Source organism: Tinamus guttatus, unplaced genomic scaffold (genome assembly GCF_059628265.1).
Source record: "Tinamus guttatus ecotype Peru unplaced genomic scaffold, ASM5962826v1 Tinamus_guttatus_pri_ptg000125l, whole genome shotgun sequence".
NCBI classification, from domain to species: domain Eukaryota; kingdom Metazoa; phylum Chordata; class Aves; order Tinamiformes; family Tinamidae; genus Tinamus; species Tinamus guttatus.
This window is the reverse complement of record NW_028288659.1, coordinates 6,852,253-6,863,036: the sequence shown is the minus strand read 5'-3', so window position 1 is coordinate 6,863,036 and position 10,784 is coordinate 6,852,253.

Here is a 10,784-nt window from a genome sequence, read left to right as displayed (position 1 = left end):
TATATGATTTTTATAGATGTGCTTTTCAATCAGACCATCCCTTGTCATACACTGATTTTTTTTCTTATGTGTATTGCTCCAATGCATATTGCTTAACCTACCCAATTAAATCTCTGCAGCTCTGCAGAGAGGAACCTGAGTGTCATGGTGGACAACAAGTTGACCATGAGGCAGCAGTGTGCCCTCATGGCCAAGAAGGCCAATGGAATCCTGGGTTGCATTAAGAAGAGCGTCTCCAGCAGATTGAGGGAGGTGATCCTGCCCCTCTACTCAGCCCTAGTGAGGCACATCTGGAGTATTGTGTCCAGTTCTGGGCTCCACAGTACAAGAGGGATGTGGAGCTGCTGGAGAGAGTCCAGCACAGGTCTACAAGGATGATCAGGGGCCTGGAACATCTGCCCTATGAGGAGAGGCTGAGGGAGCTGGGCCTGTTCAGCCTGGAGAAGAGAAGGCTGAGAGGGGACCTGAGCAGTGTCTATAAGTACCTCAAGGGAGGGAGTGCAAAGGATGGTGCTGGCCTCTTTTCACTGGTGGCCACCGACAGAACTAGAGGTAATGGCCACAAACTGAAACACCAAAAGTTCCACAGGAACTTAAGGAAAAATTTCTTGACAGCGAGGGTGACAGAGCTGGAACAGGCTGCCCAGAGAGGTTGTGGAGTCTCCTTCTCTGGAGATCTTCCAAACTCTCTTGGATGCAGTCCTGTGCCATGTGCTCTAGGTGACCCTGCGTGTGCAGGGAGGGTTGGACTAGGTGACCTCTAGAGGTCCCTTCCAACCTTAAGCATTCTATAATTCTATGATTCTATGAAATCTCACTGAAGTTCCTGTTAGTTTCATGCCTAAGGTTGTAAAAACAGAACTTGGAAGTCAAATGTCTCTTAAATATTACTCACTTGTCTCTAATATATTTCTACTTTTTATATTTAAAACATCATTTAACTGATTTTAATACTCAGGCTACTGCTTTGGCCTCATTACTACCAAGCTTAAAATTTGTCTAATTTTGCTTATGTATATAGACCTTAGACTCAGATGATCCAAAATAGATAACATCAAACAAAGCATAAATATATTACTGTTTACATAGAAAAAAAAAGGCTCACCTAGTTTTTGAAAATAATCACACTGCTTACATTTTGTGAGGATCAGTTTTGGCAAACTTTTCATTTTCCTTCCAAGTACTTCCTATATGTTTAATTCTTTTCAAGTAATTTGCATATAGAAGTAGAACAGATTGCTTTATTGATTTGCATGTTCTGACTTGTTTGTTTTTCTGCCTCTTGGACTGTCAGGTGAGATTACTGATTTCATTATTCTAGGCATAGCTGGATTTTTTTATGTGTGTTTACAAAGGCATGTGCAACCTTTAAATTCAGGAACATATGCTGCTCCTGAATAGGAATAGTCTAAATTCATGCTCAGCATGAATTTCCATCTATACCTCATGCAGAGTGTAGCATGGATGGAGATCATTAAGAGAAGAAGTTGATAGTAACTCCCACCATTGAGTGCCTCACTTTGAGTAAATACCTCTGTTTTTTAAACAACATAACCAAGAAGCAGGCAATATCCATTAGCTTACACTGTTTCATAGAATCATAGAATCACAGAATGGTTAAGGTTGGAAGGGACCTCTAGAGGTCATCTAGTCCAACCCCCCCTGCACACGCAAGGTCACCTAGAGCACGTGGCACAGGACTGCGTCCAAGCGGGCTTTGAAGATCACCAGAGAAGGAGACCTGTTCCAGTTTGCCAAGAGAGGTTGTGGAGTCTCCTTCTCTGGAGAAAGCATTTGGATACACAAGTCATGTGTTAGGATACACGAGTGATGAGCAGGGTTGAAACATTTTGATGCACAGACCACTAACATTTTAGGAGACAAATGGAGCTGGTAGTAGGAATAGGTAGCATGGGGGGTGGGGGGTGGTGGTAATAAGACACTTTTCCTACAGTTTTTAGAGGTGTTTGCTGTCAGAAAAGGAAGCTTGAGACTCAGGAAGTTCCAGTTTGTCTTTAAATTCTCTTTGAATGTATGTTGTAGAAAGTGGAGAGACTTAGATCTGCTCTGCACAATTTTGATCTCTTCTCCCCTCTTATTCTCACACACTCATCATCCATTTCCAGTTCTTGTTCTTTTCTTGAGTTTACCAGGCTTCATCTCATATGAAAGTGTACATGTTGATATGTGACTAGTTATCCAGGCTAGGTTTAATTTTTTTACTCAATGGAGAGAGAGAAGCATTTCTAGATCCCCATTACTCCTACTAAATACAGATTGCTGAAATGGTCCCCGGTCTAGAAACCCCTGTAACTTTTTCTTGGTGATAAAATGGAGTCTATGTCAGCATCTGAGATGTCAAATTTTACATTATAGATAGCTAAACAAGATGAATCCAATTCTTCATAGTCAAATTCTATTTGTAAATCAGGTGTTCTGTAATTACACCAAGGAAGTACAGACATGCAAGTCCCCTGTGACTATTCCTAGTTTTTTTTAAGTGGAATGTGAATACCATTAGTGGCAAATCCAAAAGCAACTGATATTCATCAGCTATGTCTCATCTACTAATTTCTTTATTAACAGACTGTTGACTGAGTTCAGAGATAATATGTACTCAATGGACAGGTGAGAAGGACATGACAGCTAATTATTAATTTCAGCTGCTGACTACGGAAGCTGTCATGTTCTGTCTCTCCCTCCCACTGTCTCTCCCCATTCTTATTCCCACTCGGATGTTAATATTTGTGTGACTATGTGGCACACTAATTCAGCCAAAAAGTTAGTAGTCTTCATCTGGATTAGTTCTCTAAAGGTCATAAAGTAGGAATATGCAACCACAAGTTGGGAATAGGTGAGGTCACCTCTTTTGAAAGAAGTGCGTACTTAGATCTACTTTAAGTGATTGTGAAACCACAGTCTTAGCTACAAGCAGAGTGCTAATTCTCATTATCTATTGCATTGCCACAGCATGTAACCACTTGTTCTTAGATTCTTGCAAAAACACAATGTAAAACTCAACAAGGACTGGCATTTTTGAGTGCCTGAGAAATCATTTGACAACTGAGGAAGTAGAATGCAAGTGCTGAAGCAGAAAAGATCTTAGTGTTCAAAAGTAAACACAATCAGATCAGTGGAAAGCTTCATTTTTAAACTGGAAGAAGAAAAGTGAAGAACATCTGCAGCCAGAATATAACATCCTGAAATTTGCATTTAAAATGGGAAGAAAACAGATATTCAACATAAAGATTACCTCTCGACAAATTTTGCATCCTTGCTCCAAAATATAAGGATTCGAATCTTCTTAATAAAACAGCTGCAACTTTTTTTTTCTTAATTTCTTAATTTTCTTGAGTAGATATAACTATTTGGGTATTTGGAGAAAAAACTTTCTCTAAGAAATCCTTGCAGAAGGAGAAACTTATCACTGAAAAATTCACTTAAATAGTTAAGTTTAGCTACTGAGAACAAGATTTTATAAGACATATCTGAAAAATTCAGTACTAGGCAGCTTTTCCAGTCCCAATAATAATACTTGTATAAACCTGTGTATGGGAAATTCTGGTGGTGAAGTAAGAACAGTGCTGAGCAATAAATGTTGACTTTTTAAGTCTTGCTTCTATAGATATTACATGAACATGTATGTACACTGTGTGCCATAAAACAACATTATGTTTTAGCACATCCAGTATAATACTCATCCTCACAAAGATATATGGAATATAGAACAACTGATACTCACAATCAACGTTGTGGGTTAGGCATATACTACTATTGTGATGCAACTACTTATGAGCAATTGGAGATACACCTCAAAAGTAATATTCAATTTTAGTTGTCATACCCAATAAAAATGTACTACTTATTATTAATTTATATGAGAATAATTTTTAAAGATTCCAGTAAAGCACAATGTGGACCTGTTGACAACATGGCCCTTGTCTTTATGCACTTAAAATATACAATAAATATCTGACCTATTTCTTATAGTGATGCTAAGCCAGCTATTCATAGGGATTTTCTTGTAAGTGTTTTTTTGATCGCACATTCTCAAAAACACATATCTCTTCAAGATCTTCTAGGTCTTCTGCTGGTAAAAGGAAATTTAACTCCCTTTCTCCCCCTCCCCCAGAGCCTAGTGAGGGCCCAAGGGCTAATCAAAACCACTACAGGCCTTTTAGCAAGTAATCTGAATTAATCAAATCATCCCTGCTGTTTTTTGTTAATGTTTGGACAATCTAGCTTCTCTGCAGTATGCTCTAGCAGCCTGAGTGCATGACAGGGAGCCAGAAACTCCTTGAGTTCTACTCCTGGCTCTAACGATGATTCTCTCTGCGGCTTTGGGCAAAGAATCATTGTTCTATAGTAAAATGCTTGTATTGGCAAGATGATGAACTACTGTAGATGATCTAATAAAATTTTTCCATCTTTAATTTCTATGATTCTGTAATGCTAACAACCTAAGTTTTAGCCTCTTCATCTGAAGAGAGGAGATAAGTATTTACCCAGTTTGCTGGCATGCTAAGGATTAAAGTTTATACAGGACTGAAGCTACAATGCATAATTAGTATATTTCTTAGCAGCTCATGAATCAATAACACCTCTAAAGAGTGCACAACACAGGATAAGATTTAATAGCCTCCCCTCTCCCCTCCTCTGCTAATCATCCTAGTTTGAACTCGGTGGAAAATTTTGCCTGTATTGAGTTGGTGACCCATCTGTTCTATTTTGACATTGCTTCTCCAGAATGTTTCAGAAGGGTAAAGCAACCTCCATCCTAGCCAATGGTGGATTCTTGTTCTGCAAAAGGGAGGTTAAGTGTAATAGGGAAAGATCCTAGTGATACTTATGCCAATGCATACAATGACAGAGTCATTGTATGAGTGCCTGCATTCCCCAGCTGTTACAACCAGCTCAATTACACCCACTGGTTGCTGACTGAAGGTAAATGACTCTAACTCAACCTAGGGAATGCACTGAAGCATAATAGCTCTTAAGGTTATCTTAAACCCCCCAAATTACAAACTACTTGGGGCTGACATTTGCTAGACTGGAGAAACTGTATTTGATGATATTTAAATGCCTTCTCAATGCTGTAAATAGAGAGAATCAATGGCAAAGACCATTATACTGATGTTGAATATTTTTTCCTTGATTTGACTTCTTCTTTCTGACTATAATACGTTGTGTTTGCAACCTTCTAATCAGAATCACTCTTTTCCATTTAGATGTTCTTGAATAATTATTTCTGAATGATTATTCTTGTTCTGAAGATTTTTTAATGTAATTTTATGGAAATATCTGTACCATTTCCCTCTTTCAAACCCTTTTCTCATTCCCTCCAATTTATTTTCCTCATTGTAAATGCACGGAGCATCTTTGCCCCAGTGCATCTCTTAAATATGTCATCTTATTCCTTGCCATTCTGGAAATAATATTCCCCTAAACATTTCATGCTTCCCTCTCCTACTCTTTTCATTATGTCACCTCTTAATCAGGGAACTGTTTCATTCCTTAGCCCACCATCCTTTCCTCTTTGCTATAAAAGTTCAGAACTTCAAAACTTCTAATCCCACCAATCATAATCAAGTGAAGGACCTTATTTAAATAATATTTTATAGATGTCAGCTGCTCCTACATCTAAGTCTCCTCTCTTTTCCATGGCTATCTGTAAGATCTTTGTTGAAAGTGACATTCTTACTTTCAGTTTTTATTATATGTGCTTAAGATTAATAACATCATATATCTGAAAATTGTTAATAAAACTTCTAAGCTGCTTCATCTGCTACCCAAAGGGCACCACCTGTGGCAAACTTTGTAGTCTGTACAAAACAAATTCCATTCTGCCGTCTCAATGTATGTGCAAGAGTCAAAAGAGGATGCAGCTGATAATTTATAAAAAGTGATGATGATTATAATGTATAATAAAGCCTGCTTACAAGCTGTATAACACTGGAAGTGAGCATCACATGGAAGGAGAGAACAAAGGATAGTAACCAAAGGTTATGTTTCAGTGAAGGACCATTATCAGACGCGCTGCCTCACACAGTTCCCAAAGACTTCTTATCGAGCTACAGAAAAAATTGCCTTCTGCACACCAGACTATGCAAAAATTATGGAAATGGTTGCTAATGAGTTATGTCAATGCTTGATAGGGATTTTCCTTTTATTGCTTTACTAGTTTATAGCACTGTTCCTTCAACTGATTCTTTGCTTAATGCATTTTCTTTAATGCAGGATGTTACTTTGGTCTTTGGCTCCACTGCTATACATATTCCTAAGAGCAGAAGGAAGGATGATGATACTCCTTACTTAAACAGTGGCAATATCTCTGCAAGGTAGATAGGTATCTTGGCATTCCACACCTCTGCAAGCAAAACAGGAGAGAGCAATATAAAGAATGTGGCATTTACTGAAGGGGGATATGATGACCTACAAGATCACCAGGCCCTCAGACTGAAAGATAAAAAGGAGGAGAGAAATGTGAGTCACTGCTCTGTCCAAATTACAGTGCACTTGGGAAGCTACTGAACCTATGGCAAGAGTCATAAAACTTTGCAATAATGTGACTGTCTTGATATGAAAATACTAGCAATAGTGATTGTTTATATGATCTGGAATTCTACCAAATTAATTATTCCTCCAAAAGAGATCACATTGCCATTCTTTTAAAATAGTTTTATAACCTCAGTTAATAGACACTTACTATCTTAAATTAGTTGGTAACAACACAGCAATATGATGAAAATTATATACAATTACCATTATTTACACCAAATATTGGTAGAGTTGTTGAGTTAAGCAATCAGGCAAACTACAGAGGAGTATTGGTTAACCAATCACCATATTTTCTTAGAAATGAATACATAAACCTCAAGACATACCACAGCTAAAAGCTACTTCACTTACTGGCAAACAACTGAAAGACATCTAGAAACCTCTGGAAAAGGATTCCCCTCCCCCCAGAAAAAAATTTACTTCATGCAAGTCACAAGACAGTTATTATCCAAGCTAGGTCACTGACAAGAGATGTTATTAATGATCCCATTGAAATTATTAATGCATTTAACAATCACTTTACAAACTATAATATTATATCCTGGGAGACTACTGAATCATGCTGGTTACTTGGATAAAGATCAAATAAGCTCAGGATGAAAAGATCAGACTCTGAGAAAGTTTAGAGCACTTTGTGATTAATAAAAATTAACTGCCCGAATTGTTTGATTTGCATTTAAGTCCACAAAAGAGAACCTTGTGTTGACTGGAATTTACCACTTGGTTTAGAAGGACACAATAATTAAGAACACCTCTGCACTCAAAAAATACAAGCATTAGTACAATATAAGGATGAATATACTACTATAGTTGTACACAAATGCGATACAGGAACCTTGCATGCAGATGGTGTATGACTGAAACCCCAATAAAGTCCACAAATAGAGCTTGCTGTAATGCTCTGGTAATGCATATCTGTTATAGTACTTGGCAGGCAAGAAATCCTTGTTCATGTGACATTAAACAACTATGTGCATCGTGATTTCTTGTACCATCTTACAATGCATGGAAGATTTGCAGCCTATTATTCTGTAACAATCCAATTGAATCCTAAAAGATCTCATTACATTTTAGATGTGATGAAGTCAAGGAAGAAGATTTTTTTTTCTTTTTTTTTTTTTCTTTTTTTGTGAAGAAATAAATATGTAACTGGTGTGAAAAAGGAAAACGCATAGAACAGTTCTGTCAAGAATGGCTTGGGGATAGTGAATCCTCCAGGGGATGAGAGTACTGAGCTAAAATCTAGTGTTTCTCAATGCTCTTTCTTTAGCTTACATCTCACTTCCATTAAAACCCTCTTTTTGTCTAACTACACCATGGCTCCATAGCAGGAGATGATAAAACTGCCTCATTTTCCATCTGGTGGTCCTACCTCTGAGCATCATCCTTCCTGTAATCCTAGTAAATAGTATTCACCATTCTGGAAACTTTCTTGTCTTCTTAGGTTTACCTATTCTTCTCTATCTTCTACACCTGGCCAGAGCTCTAATCCAGATTGGGTAGGTGGTCATAAAAAGACATTATTCACGCAATAGCATCTTGATAGCAACAGATTTCTCTTTATCAAATGAGTTAGAGAGTGCCTGTCAAATATATATTGTTAGTGGTATTATAGGACAAAATACACTGTGATTGCAATACTTTCCAGTAGAAATTAGATGGAGTGCCTGGACTTTGGAGAGTTCTCTGGACTCTCGTTCCTCCAAGTAGTCCCTCAGGTAAAAAGGAGACATTTTGGCATGACAGAGTGTAAGAATTTCATATTGCTGTTGCCAGTCATGAACATATTTAGGCAGTAAATGGGTTATTTCTGTTTGGAATACAAAGGGCCTAAACCAGAAAATTGCATTATTTAATTTTCTATGTAAAAATACTCAACAAATTTACAAAATAAGATTTAATGTTGACCAGATCCGTGAAAGTATTAGTAGGAGTAGCACACTTTTCAAAGACAAAGAGCCTCTTGCAAAGAGCAACTGTTATTCAGCAGCTAGTGAAATATACAGTTAAATTTACTGTTGTACAGAGATCCAACTTAACCATATACTAATTTTCTCTGCTGAAATGAATCCTAAATTCAAACTGCAAAAAAATCCAAACCTCACATATAAAAGAGAAAAGGTAAAACTTCAGCGCTATAGGTATTCCCCTCCTTGATGCATACATATTCTACTCATTATCTATTCTTAAATTATAATGAATAATCAGAAATAATTATCACATTTCTATAATGAAAGAGAACCTGCACATACTAAGATAGTGGCATAATTTGGTATTTATGAAATGCTTCTTTATTTATGAAGCATCTGTCTAGAAATTCAATTCCCCCCACTGCAGCTTTTCATTACAATTCTAAAGCAGATGAATAATGAACAAGATTCCTATCTAGGCTATTAAAATTTGAAAAACGAATACTCTTTGATGAATCCAAACCAATGCCTCACCCGGCTACTGTATGAAGTTCTCAATATTTTCGTTTATTTTTCTGTTTCCTATTTCAGTCGGAGAGGTTAAAATAGGGAAGCCAAAATCTGGAAAAGAAACAAAATGAAAGAGGGACAGGGGAATGGGTGTGTGAAACATTAGGGAGGTTAAATAGCAAAAGGTTCAGATTACAGTGCACAAAGAGGCCAGAGGAATATTAAAAAAATATGAAGTTTATAATATTGGACAGAGGATTAAAAAAACCTAGAGGAGCAGCATAAGAATAGATAGATGACAGCTGTGGGTGGGTGAAGAGAGAGAAAGAATAGGAAAGGCCTGATCTTGTTCCCACGGAAGTCAATGGCAAAACTCTCATTGACTTCAGCGGGAATTGGAGAGGCCCACAGTGAATGAAACTTCATCACCAGGAGGGAGGAGAGCTGAAATTAATAGAGAAATGAACAGGGGTAGGGAAAATAAAAATTGAGAACAGTAATTGAGGCCTGAGGTGACACAGAAGAGCATACATAGCCAAGACTATTAGGGAGCTGAAGGCCCTCAGCACATCACAGGGCTGAGGGCCTGGCTGCGACTCAAGACTCTAGAGCTTTTACTCCCAACAAAATTCCTCCCAACTTTCTCAGTCAAAGATTGCAGAGCTGGAACCCTCACATCATTATTGATTTTGGAAAGGATCTTTTCTTAGTATTAGTCCTGTCACCTTTGCTTCATAATAACCCAACATAAAAACTGCTGGGACATTCTGTCAGGAGGCTCCTCAGTGCTTTTGAACTTGTGATCCTTCTTTCAATTACCAAAAATGTTACTGACTTTTACCTGCTCATTTTTACTGTGTCTTGTAATATTTCGTACTGTTCTTAAAGTCTTAGTTCTTCATTTTCCCCCCATGCTTGCAGGAAAAAAAAAAGTTACCTGGGCATACCCCAAGGCCCTCAGAAATCCTTAGACAAATAAGATGAATCTAGGTGTCATTATTATGGTGTGGATCTATTGATAAAACATGATTTTCCTAATCTTTGTGGTACACTGTCTTTAGGACACAAGTTAACCTATCACTCCCAAGTCTCATCATTTCTTCACTAGCTAGCAAAGATTTGTTAAACTCGTTGGTCAAGTATGTGTATCCATTCCCCCCTAGTGGAAGATAAAAGCCTTCTGCTACTACAAATTACTTCATTAGCTCAAGTGTTAAACATCTATGCTACATATTTCAATAATCCAGTCCCACTGAGGAGCCACATGAGGATCCACAAAATTTCACAGGATTGAAAGTTCCGTGGTTTTGTAGCCTAATTTTTGTTGTTGTGTTACTGAAATGAAGATTGCTTTATGCAACTCTCTTGTGCATGTGTATATGGATACAATCAAAGAACACAACAACACAGTTCTTCCAAGTGAAGCGAGGCATAATTTAGTGCTCAGGGCTGCCTAGTGAATGAGGACAGCTACCAGAGTCTTGCCACAAAACACGTAATTAATGAGACCAGATCATGCAGGAGGCAGAAGGAGGTCCTCGAGGCTAAAGAAATTAAAGCTTCCCTGGGGAAGCTGGATTGTGCCTCAGCCTCTGTTGCAGTTCTTTGGAGCTGCAGGGCAAGTCAAGTAATGTGAAGTTTCCTGAACTAGACAAGGCTGTTTTTTTCTTGTTGCCCAGTGTGAAACCACATAGTAGGTGGGCTGAGCTCTTGCTGCAGCAATTGATGTCAGTGGAACCAAAGAGTTATCAAGGTGAGCTTTAATCCAACCTGAGATTGTTTGATAATGCAAATCAATCCATTTCT